Below are 20,385 nucleotides of genomic sequence, written 5' to 3'. Positions count from 1 at the left end.
CACTATCCTGATATACACTATGGGGCATGATCTGAGACCCTCAACCTCCCCCAAGAGGAGGACAGGCCAAGCATTGAGACAGGTAGCCCCAACAGTGCCATAGCAGGGTGTGGCAGCCAAGGTTTTTGCACCCCCTTATAGGAAGGAAGAAAAGACAATCCCCATACCCCCTCCACACCTGAATGGTGGTGGGCGGACACTGCATGAGCTACCTCTGTCCAGACCCTCCTCCAAGTCCTCTCTTCTTTCTCTTCTGGAAACCCTTTTTCTCCCCCCAGTGACTCTGGGTAACCACACGCCCTACAATGCTTCCTTCCCACTGAGCAGCAGTCACCTATCCCCATCACTTAGGGGCAGTGTTTCTGAAAGTCTTGCCTTGCTGTCACTGACAGTCCCCTCACACCCACAGGAAATGAGCGTGGGCCACAATCCTTCGAGCTTTCTCCCATGCTGCCCCTCATGCCTGGGAGAAGCCCCCCAGAAACACCTGCAAAACTAACCTACTATCCTCTTTCAAACCTTCCTTTGCTGAGAGGCCTATAAAAAACCTTGAGGAGGCTAGGCTGCTGGTGTGCTAAGATCAATGCCTATCATTGTTTCCTCGTACTCTCCTGCCAGTCTGTCTGTATCCATCCATTGTCTCTTGTGTTGTCCTTAGATTGTAAGTTGTTTGAGGTAAGGATTGTCTTTTTGTTCTGTGTCTGTACAGAGTCCAGTGTATGGGGTCCTGGACCATGACTGGGTCTCCTAGGTGCTACCAGTCTGAGTCACCTGTCCATACTTGATGCATCAGGGTCTGCATGTGGGAGCACCCATCCCAGTGCTTAGCAAGAACATGGGGGCAAAATCAGTGCTTTGGTGACTGAAGTCTAGGACTGCTTGCAGGTTTTTCATTTCTAGAATGCCACACAGCAGGGAGGATGATGGACCTCTCTCTGTCCTGCACCAGCACATTCATTTACAAAACTGACTTGAAGACAAATGCACACAAGCTTTTCTTGACTTCCCCCTGGTATCTTGGAGGCAGGTCTCCAAATTTTAACCATATGACATGGCATGATAAGCCTTACAATAAAAGCCAAACAATGCAATGGCATCCCCCGGGGCTTAAAACCTTGATCTTTGTTTGTTCAGAGTTTTCCCAGGAGGTTGTCAGATGGACCTGTAAGCAAGACTGAATGAGGAATATCAACTTCCCTGGAGCAAAGTCAATGGCACAATGGGCTTTTAAACCATTTGTCTTCTGCTCCTGGGGTGAAAAGAGTTCTAAGCTGGATCTAACCACAAGTGAACTGAGTTTAGTGGTCTCAACTGGACTTCTGTCTGCAGCACAAAATCACCAATTTGACATGATGCAGCATGATCAGAAGTGGGCAGAGATTCAGAGATGCAAGAAGGAAAGACTGGGGTATGTCAAGGGGGCTGTGTGTGGAAATTTACATATCTCCTGTCTGTACTATCTCTGAGTCCCACATCAACACTATTGACTTTTCACTTACCGGTAAATGAACACTGCAAATTCATCAGATATCTGCTAAAATTAATAAAACAAATACAAAGATATAGTTGAAGCTGTCAGAAAATTCACTCAGGATCAACTAGATTCTCCCGGCTAAGGTAATACAATATGCTGCTAAATTCTTTCACTCAGGAGGGAATAAGGGATATTTGAGCATAAATGTATTATCCACAATAGCACAGCCTACTTCCCTGTGGATAATACTATTAGTCATACATTTCAAATTAAAAAGCATATGCTTTTTGTCTTTCAAATAAAAGAGAGGGCTGCCCACTTCCCTCACTCGACTAAAAACAAAAGCTTTTAAAATGATAAAATAACATCCGTTTGATAAAAACAGCCATCTGCACCTGATTTACTAAGTGATAGGACTTCAAAACAAATCACTGGTTTGAGAAAAAATTAAATACAAGCAAAGCAGTTTGTTGAAAATGATTGTTTTGCATAACCATTCATACTACTCCTAATCCTGACCCTTAACCCCACCCTGAACGTGGAGGATTCATTTAAACAACATCAGATCTTATGAGTTAACAAGGCAGGGATGGGGGGGGCATGGAGGGAGGAAGTAATATATTTTTTTAAGTGAGTAGCTATCAGTTATTTGTACACTTTCAAAATGTTATGAAAATATACCCTGGTCTTCAAGTACCAGATTTCCATAACTCAGCATGATATTAACAAACATCAGACTCCATCAATGATTTGTTCAGCATGGATCCTTAAAGCGTGTAATTAAGTTAACACAAGATAACATCGGCCACAAAAAAATGCCACTGTAGTTTTCTGAGTAAGTTGCATTGACATCGACCCTTTGAGGTCAGGACATGGCAGCATCACGGGACTAGTGAAAATGCTATGCTGATAATGCTATAAAATGAGATGAACAATGTGCTGCACCAATCACCCTCAGAACAATCACAACTAGTACATCCTGAACAGAAGAAAGATAGGCCAGGTAGGAAAATACTCCTATAGGAATAGCTAGGCAGACCCTTATGGGAAAGTCCTTGAGAATTATAACCTTTCCTTAAAAAGAAAAGGAGTACTTGTGGCACCTTAGAGACTAACAAATTTATTAGAGCATAAGCTTTCGTGAGCTACAGCTCACTTCATCGGATGCCATGAAGTTGACAGATTACCACTCTATACGGCTAAATTCAGCTGTAGCTCACGAAAGCTTATGCTCTAATAAATTTGTTAGTCTCTAAGGTACCACAAGTACTCCTTTTCTTTTTGCGAATACAGACTAACACGGCTGCTACTATGAAACCTTTCCTTAGAATTTTTAAATCAATCAGGGATATGATTCTCATTTAAATTCCACAGGATATTAACCTTATTGGTTTAATTCCTGTTCAATTCTATAAGACTCTTCCATAAAGAATGTGTGTGTATCAAGTGCTGGTGGGGGTAGAATGGCGTGTAATAATCAAACAGCAATCACTATTTTAGTATGCACTTTTAAATATCAATCTGATGCCCTTTTAAGACTATAGGACTCTTTCCAAATTTGGGCCTATATATGGCACTTTATAGCCAAAGATCTCAAAGTACTTTTAGTAAACATTTATGGCTGTGCGTGCCTCTTTGTTTGGCAATCTCTTTTCATCTGTGCAAAGTGATATGTTTTTGTATTTGTGAGAGCATGGCTGTGGGTGTGTTTGCTCTGCATGTTTTTGGTGTTACTGCATCTAGTTTTTTCATGTTGGATAAGCATGTTTGCAATATTGGATATGCGGCTGTACATGGGTGGAGTTAGCTGTGGCTGTACAAGAGAATTTTCAGCACTGCCTGATGAAGAGAATTTCTTTTCCACTGGAATTTGCTATCCCTCTGGGGAAACGTGCCATACTCCCCCTCTGTTCTAGAGAGACAGAAATCATATTTTTCAAATGGCACCAAGGGAGAGCTTAAAAAAACCCAACAACCAAATCCTCGACTATAGGATGCAATGGCAGGAGGTTCTCTGAGCTAATAACCTCCCTTCTCCAACGCCATCCCCACTGTCTGGCATAAAAAGTAAACCAATTTGTCACTGCCTCTGCATAATGCCAGGATAAAAGTGTGTGCTGTTCCCATTCCTTTGCCAGAGGTCACTGGATACAGTCTCTCAAAGATTGTCTGGAGGAAAACAAATGAGTTCTAATAGAATAAATTGCAAGGAAGATGCTCTGTCGTGACTCATAAGGATGGGGTGGGGGGATGAAGGCTTTCGGAAAAAGGCTGAGTACAGTTCATCCAGCACGAGACTGCTTTCATCAGTTTGCAGGAAGATCATGGGCTTCAAGGGCAGATGGATAATACATGTTTCACTACGGCTGATAGGGAGATAGAGAGTATGTTTGAATGTACTGAAATGGCAATTAAGCAAAGTAGTGTCCTTGAGGAGCTGCTGAGGGTTAGGCAACTCAGAGTTTGACAGCACTTCACTCTTTCCCACTTGGCTTTAAGGATACACAGAGAACGCCCCATGAAGAAGCTGATAAGACCTGAGCGTACGTCTGGGGACATTGTTCTTCCCACAGACTCAGGAGGTCTCAGCTTTAAAACCCAGGTGTTGACCTTGACATGTTCTATTTGCTAACCCCTCATCACAGCAGCAGATGGAACTGTGCTACTGCAAGTTCTGCCTGAGGGAACCTTGACTTGCTCCATGTATCAACCCCCAACTTGTTTTTTTCAGGATTTCTGTGCTTCTAAAAGGACATGTTTAGCTTCATGGGATGCAAAAGTGGGGTCCTGCTTTTGATACTCTGAGCAGCACAGGGGATGTTTTCTTTGAGCACAGTGCTACCTCTGCTTGCATGCGGTCTGTTCCATGACATTATCATGCACCCAAGCTGTTGGCAGACTGGAGGTCTCCGAAGAGCATGAGAGAAATGATAGTGTAATGTCTGCCATCACCACAGATTAAACCAGGGGACTCCAGTGCTATGAGCATGAAAATCTCAAAATCTTGACATAAAGATCCAAGCTCTGTGTCTGCACCCGTAACAGACTTGTAACCTTAATGGATCAGACACAGATGGAATCTGTAATCAGGTAGACCAGACCAGAGAGTTACAATAGTTTCCTTTAAGAATGAAAAACCTGTCTGGTAAGTCCAAAATTTCCACATGGAACCAATATTCATGTTTAAGCTCATCCACTGGACAGCAGAGTGGTACCTATGTGCTGAAACTGAATTGCTATTTCAGAGCAAATGGTTTCTTGGACTAATTCTGCCTCTTTCTCTTTGCAAATTGTCCATAACAACTGAAAGTATTTGTGATTTGAAATTGTTTGTCAGCTATTTTCCAGGAATTATTTTTGGTCCATAGATTATTTGGATTGTATGCTCTTTGGGGCAGGAACTACCTTTTTTTCCTGTATTGGGACATCATCTAGCAACACTGTCCTGGGCTATAACTGGGACTCCTAGTTTCTACTGCAATGCAAATAATAAAGAAGCAGTTCCCCTGTGGGCAGCTCATGAATATTCAGTATCCTAAATTCAAGTTGTGTTGGTTAGTACCAATATAACATGTAGATCATGTCGTATCTGTCTTTTCTCCTGGTTGGATGAGCATTACTCTTTTGAAGCAGGTTTTCAGTACAGATATCCTGGTTTACAAACAAAACTCATTTCCTGCCAATATTTTCTAATAGTCACTTAAAATTTGCTTTTTCAGTCATCATTACTGCCAGAAAACTCACTCGTAGAAATATTGGTAGAAAAAAGACACAAAAGGAGTGTGGGCAGTTTCAATATGAATTGTGCCAGTATTTCTTGAAGATGTTTTGAAGTATTCTCTCATCTTTCCTTTGTTCCTTCTGCTGAACGCCTTGGCTCGTTGACCTGGCCTAACAATCTCACAGCCATCCCTGACTCTTTAGCAGACTACCAAGCTGACACTTGCAGAGTCAAGATGACATTTTATCACTCAGACAAAAAATACTTTTACCTTTAGGGGAAGAAATAAATATTTGAACACCATTCTGCTAGAGGCCTATTGTTAACACTGCTGCACTCGGAGAAGCCATTGTAGAGCATAGAGGTCATTTGTGCAAAAATGTTATTGTACAGTATACGGAGCAAAGGCCACAGGGTTTTATTTTGGCCACATTAGGTTAAATGGAATCCATTCTGATTTGCAGTAGTGAGAGCAGAATTTCGCCCAAAGATGGGTCTTCTTTTATATCTCCTTGTGCCAAGTTGGTGAGATCTGAGGAAATCAGATACAAGAGGGAAAGGGTGGACTCCTCCCATTCCACACACATCCTCCATTATGTCCATAAAGACAATGAATAGGATTTGCACTGATGTCACTACAACCACTCAGGTATCTATCTGTTCACACCAGGCCCCTCTTTAAGGCTCATCATAGCAGGGAAAGATCTCATCAGAGTGAAATTCACCTCCGGACAGTTAACGGAAACAAGAAAACATCTGATATGCAGAACAGTGTGTCTAACAGCTCAGATGACCCAAATATGACTCAGAGCGAAATTCACTCAAAAAGGGTGAGTTTCATCTACATGAAACCATCAGCCCAGGTTTGATTTACCACAACTCCTATGCTCCTGTGCCTGCACAATGAACTGAGTTATGGGTTATTCAGGTATTATGGACCCTTAAGATCCAGGGCCAATTCCTCAGATGCTGTAAATCAGTGAATCTCTATTAAAGTCAATGGAATACCAGGTGAGAGTCTGGCACCTAAACTCAATTGTCCCTAGGCCATAAGCATGTTTCAAATCAACTGGTTCCAGTATCCATTGCAGGCTCCCCTTCTTACAGAAAGGACATTCTTCAGAGTTGGTCTAGATAATACTCAGTCCTACCTCAGTGCAGAGGATCGGACTAGATGACCTATTGGGGTCCCTTCCGGTCCTTCATTTCAATGATTCTGTGATTCCGTCTACCTTTGATTTAGTTATTATGCCTGCAGCATTTTCGATTTTACCTCTCTCTCGCTCTTTTGTTTTCCTATTGATATTTGTAAGTGAGAAAGGGAACAAAAATGAATGAGTGAGGGTGGAAGGAACCCCATTACTTTATTTTTTCAAATTAAATCAGGGGCACCAGTTCTGTAGGAAGCATGGCCTATTTGGCATGGTGTTTTACTTTCAAGTTTAAAATAATAAGGGGCAAGAAGGGGGAAACCATAGGAAATTAAATCTTTGCATTCAAAACTGAAAGTAAGTGATAACTATGCCAAATATCATTACATCAAACACATCAGTGAAGCTTTAATACATCCAAGTGATGCTCTGAGCTGGTTAAATCCAGTATTTAGTGGGTTTCACTCTGCACCTTATTAGTGAGGCAGCTTGTTCCAGTGAATAGGGTCTAGAAATCAGGAGCCTATCAGGGTTGGATTTCTGGCTCTGCCTCTGACCTGCTGGGTGACTTTGGACATATCACTTGCTTTCTTGGGCCTCTGTTTCTTCATCTGTAAAATGGGATAATGATATTCACCCTCCTTTGTAAAGTGCTTTGAGAGCCATAGATGAATAATGCAACATAAGCATTAAGTGTGACTTGGAAGCCATTGTGAAGTTCCACTGGTGAAAGGGAGTAGAGAACTACCTCCTAAGTTTTGCAAAGTCTGATGGGTCAAACACAGAAGTCCTTCTTGAGACAAAATCGCCATTGATTCAAGACAGCTTTGCCTAAATAAGGACTGAGTAATGACGCAGTAAAAACTGCAGGATTTGACCCAATATTAATGATTTTAAAAATAATTTTTACTCCTTTCCCCTGCCCCCCAGAAGTGAGTTTGTTTGTTTTACGTCTACATTCCTCATCAGTTTCTGTAACACAAGCACCCTTGTTCTGGGTAAACACATCAAAACCCCCGCTCACTGCTGCTCTAGCAGTTGATCCTGTAAGGTGCTGAACACTGGCCCCAATTCGGCAAAACACTTATGCCGTGTTTAAACCTGAGTACATCCCTAAGAGCTATGCCAATTTGCAGGACCAAGCCCTTAATGAGATAAGCCAAATGCCTGTTGCGGGTGGGATTCAGAGTTGGAAGTGGACCAACTGCACTGGAGGAAGGAGTTCTAGCATTAAGAGACAGAGCTTCCCACTCCTGCTTAAAACAAGTTCTTAGTCTCCTCATGAAGAAGTGCTCAACCCTGCAAGGAGGACATCTTGCCACTGGAGGACAAGGCAGGAGAGGCCATTCCGACAATTAGTGTCATCAACTGAACAGGCCACCGTCAAAACTCAGAGCTCAGAAGGCTGTTGCGGATTAATAGGTAAGGCTCATCTTCCAGGGAAGATGATTCAAACCTGAAGGCATGGCCAGGCTGCTGGAGGTATATCCAGATTGGACACGTGAGCTCCATAAGCTCCAGCTCTTGGCCATGTTTCCAGTCTTTGCTCTCCCTTTGTTATTCATGGATTCATTTTTCATTGTGGTTTTTCCCCCCAAGTCTTTCCTCTTGATATTTCTTTTCCCTCTGTCCCTCTTTCATTCCCCCCTCACCTCGCTGGCTTTATCCCTCCTCTTCGTACCCTACTGCCTCTTTTCTCCTACTCCTCTCTTTTTTCACCATTCTGCCTTTGGGCCAAACCATGTTGCTCCACCACACTTAATCAGTCTCTCACTTTCTTTTGGTCTCATTCACTTCTCCTTTTTCTTCCCTTCTCAGTCTCTGTCCCTCCTCCACCCTCCAGCACCCTGTAGGGCACATGGCACCCCTCAGATTCATTCTTTGTTCTAGTCAGACCAGGCCCAGAGAACCGATCTGAAGCTCAGTGTCCACTTGGGGAACCCATAGTTTGGATTCTGCATAGCAGGAGAGCAGCAGTGTCAGAGTGTGAAGGCTGCAGCATGACAGATGCACCTGCCACAGTTTCCCCTCAGTCCAGCCATAAAAAGAACACGGTGCCCACTCAAAACCCCACCTTTGGGCATAATTTATTCAGATACACCTACAATCATCCATAGGGCCGGCACAGTGAAAACGATTCCCACAGTAAGACTTTGAAATGCACACCGATTTTCCATGCCCCTCACCCATGAGTCCACTAGCTCCTTTCTGCCCTTGTTCCAGAGCTCCATCCTCCAGGGCAACCCCCTGAGAGAGACCAGTCCCACAGTTCTTCAACCTAAAACATGGTCCATCAACTCAGTCCTTTTCCGCCTCTTGGCACAGACGCGTCAGCTCAGGAAGGTCCGCAGGTGGGCTCCTTCTGCTGGCTTCCAGCTCTCGGTCCTTTTCAGCATCCCTGCGCTGCTCAGCATTAACTCAGGACAGACAGACAGCTAGCCCCTCAGTGGGCCTCCAAGCCAATTCCTCCTTCTTCCAAGGCAGGGCCTGCTGAGCTTTCCACTCTGTGGAATATGTCTTTCCCAGGCAGCTCTCATCTGCCTCTGTCTTGGCTACTTTGCTCTGTGCTCCCAGGCAGCCCTGGCTCACTAGGTCTCTCTTCCACAGGATCTCTGTCCAATACCATCCCTTCTCTGGACAGCAGCAACCAATAGTATTTGATGACATTGCTACAGTGGGCCATCCCTTGACACTAGACCACAGTATTTGACTCCAGCAACCACACACCAAAACCACTAACTTAGGAACCTATCCTGCAACAAAGCCCGATGCCAACTCTGTCCACATATTTATTCAAGTGACACCATCATAGGACCAAATCACATTAGCCATGCCATCAGGGGCTCATTCACCTGCACATCTACCAATGTGATATATGCCATCATGTGCCAGCAATGCCTCTCTGCCATGTACATTGGCCAAACTGGACAATCTCTAAGCAAAAGAATAAATGGACACAAATCTGACATCAGGAATTATAGGTTTCAGAGTAGCAGCCGTGTTAGTCTGTATTCGCAAAAAGAAAAGGAGTACTTGTGGCACCTTAGAGACTAACAAATTTATTAGAGCATAAGCTTTCGTGAGCTACAGCTCACTTCATCGGATGCATCCGATGAAGTGAGCTGTAGCTCACGAAAGCTTATGCTCTAATAAATTTGTTAGTCTCTAAGGTCTATCAGGAATTATAACATTCAAAAACTGGTAGGAGAACACTTCAACCTCTCTGGCCACTCAGTAAAAGATTTAAGGGTGGCTATTTTGCAACAGAAAAGCTTCAAAAAACAGACTCCAACACGAAACTGCTGAGCTTGAATTAGTATGCAAACTAGATACCATTAACTTGGATTTGAATAGAGACTGGGAGTGGCTGGGTCATTACAGATGTTGCATCTATTTCCCCATGTTAAGTATTCTCACACCTTCTTGTCAACTGTCTAAATGGGCCATCTTGATTATCACTACAAAAGTTTTCTTCTCCTGCTGATAATAGCTCATCTTAACTAATTAGCCTCTCACAGTTTGTATGGCAACTTCCACCTTCTCTGTCTGTGTGTATGTATATATATATATATATATATTTATTTCCTCTTACTATATGTTCCATTCTATGCATCCAATGAAGTGAGCTGTAGCCCACGAAAGCTTATGCTCTAATAAAATTGTTAGTCTCTAAGGTGCCACAAGTACTCCTGTTCTTTTTGTGGATACAGATTAACACGGCCGCTACTCTGAAACCAGTATTTGACTTGGCTTCTAGTGGCTGGCCGATCACAAGAAGGCTTGGTTTTTTTCCCTCCTGACTAGGTTCTTGTTATTGTGCATCAGCAATGAAAGAGTACAACAGATCAGTGCCAGTGGGTAGCTGTATTAACCATGCTGTGGAGATGCAGGATGCTGTACCCCCAAATTAGGAACTTCCTCTGGAAAGTTGAGATGGTGGCACATTTGCTGTCTGAAAGCCTGTTCTGCTCCTGTCAAAGTCAATGAGAGCTTGGCTAGTGACCTCAGAGGGAATAGGATCGCTCTCTGTTTATCTCACCTTTGATCAGTGGGCCAAGATCTGGTTCATCTCCCCATTTTTCTCAGGGATAAAGTTTACCTGCCTTGTCTGATTCCAGCTAGAAAAATGCAGTGGGCACAGCGAGGTGATCCTAAACACAAATGACGAGGGGTATAGAACGGCTTCCATACAAGGAGCGATTAATAAGACTGGGACTTTTCAGCTTGGAAAAGAGACGACTAAGGGGGGACATGATTGAGGTCTATAAAATCATGAGTGGTGTAGAAAAAGTAAATAAGGAAGTGTTATTTACTCCTTCTCATAACACAAGATCTATGGGGCACCAAATGAAATTAATAGGCAGCAGGTTTAAAACAAACAAAAGGTAGTATTTTTCACACAACACACAGGCAACCTGTGGAACTCTTTGCCAGAGGATGTTGTAAAGGCCAAGACTATAACAGGGTTCTAAAGAGAACTGGCTAAATTCATGGAGGCTAGGTCCATGAGTGGCTATTAGCCAGGATGGGCAGGAATGGTGTCCCTAGCCTCTGTTATCAGAAGCTGGAAATGAGTGATAGGGAATGGATCACTTGATGATTCCCTGTTCTGTTCTGTTCATTCCCTCTGGGGCACCTGGCATTGGCCACTGTTGGAAGACAGGAAACTGGGCTAGATGGACCTTTGGTCTGACCCAGTATGGCCATTCTTATGTTCTAACTCATTGATTTTAATTTGGATGGGGAGTGAAAGAGTTGCCAATAAGATCCCCAAAGGCATAGGGACAGAGATGTTTGAGTGAGCGCAGCATCGAGGAAGGGGAAAGTACAGTCACATAGGCCTAGCTGTGTGTTCTCCTGCCACTTCCATCATCCACCCTAAGCAGCTTCGGCATCGCCAAGCAGTGGAGACAATAGCACGGAGAGTACGTTTACACTGCAAAGAGAAACCCGCAGCACCAAGTTTAAGAGCCTGAATCAATTGACTCGGGCTGGGACTGTGGGGATAAAAATAGCAGTGTAGATGTTTGGGCTCAGGCTGGAGTCTGGCATCTGAGAATCTCTCCCCTAACTGGATTTCATAGCCTGGGCTCCAGCCTGAGCCCGAACATCCACACTGCTATTTTTATCCCCACCCGCCCCAGCTCTGCAAGCCTGAGTCAGTTGACCGGGTTCTGAGAGTCAGTGCTGTAGTTTGTCTTTGCAGTGTAGACACAACTAGTGAGATTAGTTTTGAGCTTCCTTATATCTCAATCATTATGAGTTTTCAGGCTCCTGAGGGTAAATATCTCCATGTCATGGGGTGGACATGAGGTATATAATTCCTGATAGCCGGCTAACAGTCAGCCCAGCACCCATCCTTTTGAAAAACTGGAGGCATTTCAAAATAATTTGGATTGGTTTTGTCTTATTCCCTAAATGAGACACTTAAGGGCCAGATCCTCAGTTGCTGTAAATTAGCATGGCCCGATTGAAGTCAGTGGAGCTATACCAATTTACACCAGCTGAGGACCTGGCCCTGCAAACTTACCCTCGGAAGAACTGGAAGAAGGAGGCCTGGAGCACAAAGGCCTGGAGCTAAAACCATCTGCATCTGAAACGTCTGACTCTGCACCCAAGCCCCCAACATTCAAGATGCACAGCATTCTAAACCATCTGCAGCTGGGAACAGCTGGATCTAAAACCATCTGGCTCTAGGAAACTCCTGATCTCCAGGACTTCTGGACGTGCAAACATCTTGGCTCAGGAAATGATCTCTAAGCATTCCTGGGGGCAGTGTGCGTTCCTGGTGGCAAATGGGATGAAATCGTTTCATTAGCTAAACCTAAAATTGATAGGTTACACTGTCAGAATCCGAACTGGTGCCAGCACACACAACAACATGCAATAAGGAAAAGGCCAGATGGCACCATCTCATCTAGCCTCTCTTGGACCTCATGACCCTGTCTTGGCTCTTACTTGCACACCAGAATCAGTTCCAGCACATACACACGTGTGTGCACACCCCCCCCCACCCCCATGAGAAGTTGCAAGGAAAGAATCAGTAAATAAGTGTCTATGCAGCCCTTCTACCTCAATGGGAGGAACTTAATATTGGGAAGACGCGATATTCAGTCACACACCAGAACCAACATATGCAGACAAAGGACAGAGGGGGGAGGGAGGGACTCAGCCAGCTGGAGTTTAGTCCAATTCACAACATCAGTGGGAAGGAACTGACGGGAGCCGTAAATGACACAAACCCAACATGACAGTCACAGATGGATTGTCTTCCTTGCTGAGCCTCCTTTCCTCCTTGCAGAGCACTGACAGAAGCGTCTCCTGCCTCTCTGGATGCCAGACTCCACCCTGATGTACCCCTCCCCCAATGCAAGAATCCAGATCCAAACAAGCCTGGTTTTTTTATGCTAACTGGCCTTTGTCAGAGCAGACGTCTGTGCCCACTTGACAGCGACTTTTGCCGAACCACCAGGGCACTAGCAACTGAAGGCCTACGCTGACCTTGGGCGACTCCTTCTCCTTTCCAATCCCGTTATTGCAGTCTGCTGGATTGCCTGCTGCAGCAAAACTCCCTTAATGTCAAGCAGAAAAAATGGATAGCGCTGAAATGCAGGGAAATGAATTCCAAGGCTATTATAATGGAAATAGTTTAACTTCAGTCAACTTTAGCATTAAATCCTTAATAGGAGGCTGAGGTATCTATAGTATGCCTCCTCACCATTTCTTCTTCTGGAGCACGGCATGCTATTAACTCTTCACCCTCCGAGACACGTTCAACCTCCCATTTCACTCTGCATGTTTGTGTGTTGGAGGCAGTGCTGCTCCGCACACTCTCCTGGATCCCTGCAGAATATTATTAATGATCTTTGGTGTGAGCCATATTCCCCTCTCCTTCTAATTTTACCCCGGGTGGAGAAAGAAAGTATCCTAACAGCTTATGTTGTATATGATGCTACATCCCAACTGTCTCCTCTTGCAGCTGTGCATGGCATTAACTCTTCATGCTCTGTGACTCATTTTCATTCCCCTCTTTGTACGTGCGCCACTCTGCACAACCAATATGTGCTTAGGGTGCGTTACTTCGTGTTTGAATGGAGATCCAAGCAAATAGTTAATAACATGGTGGGGGGGGGGGGTGGGTGTGTGTGGGTGAAGTTTTATTTATTCTTCAAGACTTCAATTCTTGCAAAGGCATAGGGCGTATTTCTGTGTAGCCCTGAACCCTGTGCGGTTGTTTACATCAGTGCAAGGTGATTGCAAAGGTTGCCAAATCAGGGTTGTAGCAGTTTCCAGTGACATCACTCCCACTTTGAATCAGTGTTCACAGCTATACGAAGTGCAGGGCAGTGGAGATTTGGGCCTGTGGTGTCTTTCTGTAGTGTCCAAAGGATTCATAAACCAGACGAGCCACTTTATGAGCTGCGTCCCCTGTCGCCTGCACCTAAATGCACTAGCTAAATTTGTAAGCACCTCTCATTGAAAGTGCCCGCCCTCCTATTTACATGCACAGCTGGCCATTTTAGCAGTGCCAACAGATGCTGGGTGCACATTTACAACCCAAAGCCCCCCATTGAAATAAAGGAAAAGACTCTCATTGACATCTGTGGACAAGGAAAGGACCAATGCAAATTTGGCCCTGTGTTTTTATTTAAATTGTTGGGAGGGGAGGAGCCTGAATCCCGTATTTTGCATTCACTTGAAATTAACCTTTACATAGCATGATGTTCCCCGAAGCTTTCAGTGTGGAGGAGCTGGAGATAGGGATGGAGAGAAGATTGAGAGAGAAGATTTTGGGCTAACTCCAGGGATTTCTCAGAGGTATCAGGGGATGGTAATAATTAAAGCTTAGGCTCCTTGCTACAGCTCCCATCTGTGCTGATTGCTCCTTCATTTCCATACCTTCACACTTGGCCCCCCGATCTATCGTCTAATGGCTGTTTCTCTCTGGAGACATGAGCCTGACAGCGCCCAATGACGAACGGCTGATCCCATAAATCATAGAGCTCTTAAACCCATCCTCATCCCCTCCGAACACATCCCTTCACTCTGGATGATGCTGTGAGCTCTTTACAAATTTTTCAGTTGCCTGGTTACCAGGTTAATGTTGATGACAAATGCTGGATGACAGTGGGTTGAAAAGTGCTGCATCCAACATCCAACCTCTAGCTTTCCTCATGGCCAGCCTCTTGCCTCTAGTCTCCCCAACACTGTCTTCAGACTCTTCTGTTCCCAGTAGGTTCCCTGTTCTCAGCAACTGGCCTCTTGCTTCATGTGTAGAGTCAAGTAATTTCTGTGGTCTCCACCTTCCTCTGCTTGAACGGCTGATCACAGTATCACAGACTAGATCGCTGGTAATAGCTCATCTTAAGTGATCACTCTCCTTACAGTGTGTATGGTAACACCCATTATTTCATGTTTTCTCTGTATATAAATCTCCCCACTGTATTTTCCACTGAATGCATCCAATGAAGTGAACTGTAGCTCATGAAAGCTTATGCTCAAATAAATTTGTTAGTCTCTAAGGTGCCACAAGTACTCCTTTTCTTTTTGTGGATACAGACTAACACGGCTGCTACTCTGAAACCTCCCAAACACTGCACAGTTGTCTCATGGCAGGAGGGTTCTCCTGGAGCACCTGATTTCTTTTTCTCCTCTGCTGCTGTCTCATGGTACCCAACACTATGGGCTCCTACTCCTGAGCAAGGCTTGTCTTTTATCTGTGTTTGTACAGCACCTAGAACAGGCGGGCTTCAGTCCTCATTGGGTCCCTCATCACTACTGTAATATAAATGAATAGTAATAATAATAGTTAATCTTGGAAGGCTTAGATTTTTATTAGTGAATGTCGGTAAACATTGATTTCACTGCACACACCCAAACTGATGAAAAAATGTTTCCAGTAACGATAATCAACAAGTTTAAATAGGTGAAATAAGGAGAATGCTGCTTGAGAACTTACTGGAGTTTGATTTAAGCATCTGTACTTTTTATATTTTGACATGCCATGTTGACAGTTTGTGTTTTAATGCTTGTTTCAGAGTAGCAGCCGTATTAGTCTGTATTCGCAAAAAGAAAAGGAGTACTTGTGGCACCTTAGAGACTAACAAATTTATTAGAGCATAAGCTTTCGTGAGCTACAGCTCACTTCATCGGATGTAAAGCTTTCACTGTTTGATCTCAACATCGATGGTCATTAAATAATTATTGTCTGACTTCTTTTTTGTGTCTTGACCTCCCCATAATTTCTTGCAACTGTGAAAATTGAAATCAGTAAAATGCGAAGAAAATGCTTAAAAATAAACTTCCATATAATTTATAAAAAGAAAAGAAAAGAAAATGGAATTCTGCCAAGCTCGATAGTAATATACATGTCCCACAGCTTCTGACAGGCAGCTATCAGCCCCAAGGCTCTTATTCCCATATAACTTATTCTTAGGCTGTAAGCTTTTGGGAGCAAGGTCATCTTTTTGTTCTGTGTTTGTACAGCACAATGGGGTCCTGGTTCATGACTGAGGCTCCTAGGTGATACAACATTACAAATACTAAAATAAAACTCTAACATCCAAAGTCCTTTCTGTCCTGTACTGGAAGAAGATTCTCTGTTCCACTAATCTTCAATGCCCTTCTGTCCATTTGTCTCTTGATGGGTAAAGGGTCAGTGACATGGGTGTCTCTGTTTCTCTAACTGCAGCCCTCCTGCTGACACAGAATGGCCAATCCCTCTATTTCTCATCTTTAAAGACTTCTCTGCCCTACCCTGGAAAGATGCTGCCCCCCTGCCCAATGACAAAATGAATCCTCTGCTACCCTCAACTGTCTCGTGTTCAGACTTGCTCTGCAGGCCATAGTGGCTGGGTGGAGAGGGTTGTCTTCTTGAGAGCTATGAAATAGGAGGCTGTCCAGCTAGAGTGTAAATTGACCAGAATATATTTTATTCTCCCAGTGTCAGATCTCCAAGCTTTTGGATGAATATGTGCTTAACTATTTATAATTGACCTTTGCACAAAAGAACATGAAATTTTTATAGCCCAAAGCTTCATTTATTAACTTTACTGGAGTGTAAAATATTGCTGTTTGCTATAAATTTATATCAGGACAAACAATATATATGCTAATTAGTGGCTGTGCAGCCATTCGGGTGAATATCTGCTCGCTGGTCATTTTCAACAGACAAAAGAGAAGATGGAATAGACAAATGACAATTGAGTCGTTTGATACTCAATTCAAACAGTGAAGTCTGAAGTGGTGAATTAATGGTGTTCATTATAACTAGTCCATTTCCTTTTCCTTTCCTTTTTAAATTAGTCCAAGTAACACGCTGTGTACCTGAGAGAGCCGCTTGTAGGCAACCTGCTGAGATGCACCTGCAAAACCTGCCACTGAGGAGATCTCTGTATTACTCCTTTACTCTGTTTTTCACCTTTCTTGTCTCCACCCATCCTTCTTTTCTTTCATCCCTTTCCCCTTTGTCTACATCCATCCCTTTTTTGTTTACTTTTATCCGTTTCTTCCCATATATACTTCCATCTTTCTTTTTTCTTTCCTTTTCTTCTTTCTTCCTTCATCTCTTTCCATCCTTCTTTCCTTTCCTTATCTTGTCATCTACTCACTTCCTCTTTACATGTGGCCCAAACCAATCTTTTTATACCTTGGTCTAAACCAATGGAGCATACACCTAAAGAACTTCAAAAACCACATACCAGTATAGAAAACAGTGCAGAGAAATACAAGCGCAAAGTGTACAATATCATTCTGATAAATTGGCCGTTTCAGTTTTGACAGGCAGCCAGCAAACATAGAGAGATAGGAGTGGGAGAGACTTCCTGGGTTACTGAGTCCAGTCCCCTGCTGTTGCAAGCAACCCCATCATATCATCCCATTCATAAACTTATCAGGCCACATCTCAAAACTAGCTAGGTTCTTTGCCCCCCTACTGCTATTGGGAGGCTGCTCCAGACCCTCCCTCCTCTGATGGTTAGAAACCTTCTTCTAAGCTCCAGCCTCAATTTATTCACGGCCAGTTTATCCCCATTTGTTCTTGGACCAGCATTGTCTTTTAGCTTACATAGTCCTTCTTCACCCCCCCCCCGCCCACCGATGTAATTATAGACAGCAGTTTGATCCCCTCCCAGCCTTGCTGTTTGCTAGACCAAACAAGGCAAGCCCTTTTGGTCTTCTCATGTAAGAGAGGCTCTCCATTCCCCAGATCATCCTAGTAGCCCTTCTCTGAACATGTTTAAGTTTGAATTTATCTTTCTTGAGTCTGAGTGACCAGAGCTGTATGCAGTTGTACTGCTTTGTACAATGGCATTAACATGTCTCTGTCTCTACTGGAAATACTTTTCCTGATCCATTCTGCAATTGCATTTATCTTTTTCACAGCCCTACCCCATTGATGGCTCATAGTCATCCTGTGATTGACCAATACACCCAGGTCATTCTCCTCCTCTGTCATTTCCAAAGGAAGAGTGATAAGGAGAAAAGCTTTTTAGAGAAGGGTATGAGGGCAGTGTCTCAAATGGTCCAAACTCCATGGCTGCACCTCGAGTCCTGAGACCTCTGTTCCTGTGGATTGGTCCCTAAGATCAGCATGTATATGGAGGTAAGAAGATGGAACCTGGAAAGCAGCTTAACAGGTGTGAATACCACTGATCCAAGAGGGTTATATACCATTGTCCCTCATGTCTGAGGATGGGTAAAGAGCATGTGATGTTATGGCCGGGATGGACACTGAGGCTGGCATGGATCTCACCTGACACTCACAGAAATCCTAGAAACCCTCCCAGACACTGTCTATAGGGTATAGCCTAAGCACTGAAGACACACAGTGGGAAGCAGCCAAAATTATAGTTGTGCTCATTGAGATTGTCATCTGCATGAATCATAGAACAGAGGGAACAGAGCAGCAGCAGATCAAAATATAATTAGGCATCATGTGGAAAGGGAAATAAATTTCCCATGGCTTCAGATACAAGTGATTGCCAGTGTTGCTTGTAAGTATCCCGTGAGCACATCCAAGGCAGGTACTGTCATTTGCTATGGGTTTGGGCAGCACCTAGCGCAGTGGGGCCCTCTCCCGGCTAAGGCTACTAGGTGCTCCCACGATATAAATACATAATACTGCTTTGGGTCAGCCTGTGACATGCAGGAATTGGGTGGGTGGAGAACATGGGAAATGTCTGTATTATCTGTATGACTGTTCTGTGTGACTCAGCCTACCCAGTCCTGTTATACTTGAACTGTCTTATACAAAGGTACACACTCAGCCTACCCAGTACTTGGTCTCAAAGAATTTAGTTATTTCCAGAGACTCTCCTTGTGCTAAAGTGACAGGGACTGGTGCCTGAGCGTGTAGCTTTGAATAAGACAGTTGTTAAGGACTATCAATAAGTGAATAGGTTGGGCCCAGGCTGAACAATGGGGAGGCTGCAGCCAGGGTGAAACCCGTTTTCTCCAGCTTGTCTGCAGTGAGCTAGGGGAAGGAGAAGAAATTCCCCAATAGCAGAATAAAGAGACTCAGGTGTTGGCACAGCCCTTTAAACCCACAGAGGCTGAGACGTTTTGGGGAGAGGATCAAAGGGGCACATTTCCTGAGGGAGAGGGAGGGTTGCCGGCATCCAGTTTTTGACCAGAACGCCAGGTCAAAAAGGGACCCTGGCGGCTGTGGTTGGCACCGCTGACCGAGCCATTAAAAGTCTGGTCAGTGGCACAGCAGGTGCCTGGGGCTAAGGCAGGCTCCCTGCCCACCCTAGCTCCACATGGCTCAGGGAAGCAGCCGCCAGGTCCCTGCAGCCCCTAGACGCTTGAGCAGCCAGGGAGGCTCGGTGACCAATGGGAGCTGCAGGGGTAGCGCGAGGGCAGCACGCAGAGTCTCTCTGGTCACCCATGAGTCTAGAGACTGCAGGGATCTTGCAGCCACTTCCCGGGAGCCACAATAAGTGATGCCGGGACCCTGCACCCCAAAACCTCTCCTGCACCCCAACCCCCTGCCGCAGCTCAGAGTCCCTTCCCACACCTAAACTCCCTCTCAGAGCCCGAACCTCACCCCCCCATCCCTGCCCCAGCCCACTCCTGCATCCAAAACCATTCATCCCAGGCTCCACCTCAGAGACCACACCTCCATCCGGAGCCTGTACCCCCTCCCACATTCTGAACGCCTTGGCTCCAGCCTCAGTCCCCTCCTGCGCCCCAAACCCCTCATCCCTGGCCCCATCCCAGAGCCTGCACCTCCAGCCGGAGTCCTCAAATCCCTCCAGACCTCAACCCCCAGCCCAGAGCTCTCTCCTGGACCCTAAACCCCTCATTTCTGTCCCCACCCAGAGTCCGCACCACCCAGCCCAGAGCCCACACCCCCACCCCAGAGCAGCCGGAGCCTTCAACCCTCCCTCCGACACTCCAACCCCCTGCCCCGGCCTGGTGAAAATAGGTGAGGATGGGGGAGAACAAGCAACAGAAGGAGAGGGAGATGGAGCAAATGGGGGCGAGGCCTCAGGGAAGGGGTGTTTGGTTTTGTGCCATTAGAAAGTTGGCAGCCCTCGAGAGAGGGAACACTTTGCCCTGCCTGACCCGTCAAGCTGAAGGACTCTGGCTGCAGAGGTCAGAAAGGAGACTCCATGATTTGGAAGAGAAGCCTGAACTGGAGAAGAGCAACCCCGGAGAAGGGACCTGGAACCCTGAAAGGACGCTGACCAAATCTCAAAGAATGCTCCAGAGTGGTGAGGAAACGAAGGCAGGGAATGGCGTTCAGGTGTTTATTATTTTGCTTAGATCTGTATGTCTCTTGTACAGCCTAAAGTATAGACTGATTGTTTTGCACAGTCTATTTGCTTCAACTACCAAGTGTTCTCAAAGAGTAAATCCTGAGTGCTCACAAATGCAGAGCTCTGGGAAAGGGTGCGTTTAAGTCATTGGGGTGCACTAGTTCTGGGGGGAGGTTAGGTCAGTTGGGTTATGGGGTCCCACTTTCAAGGTGGGTATCATACAGGAAGTGTGCCAGAAAGGCCGGAGATGGTGAATGAAACCTATCCAGGGACCAAGGG

Source organism: Dermochelys coriacea, chromosome 16, assembly GCF_009764565.3.
Source record: "Dermochelys coriacea isolate rDerCor1 chromosome 16, rDerCor1.pri.v4, whole genome shotgun sequence".
Classification (NCBI taxonomy): Eukaryota; Metazoa; Chordata; order Testudines; family Dermochelyidae; genus Dermochelys; species Dermochelys coriacea.
This window is presented reverse-complemented; position numbering follows the sequence as displayed.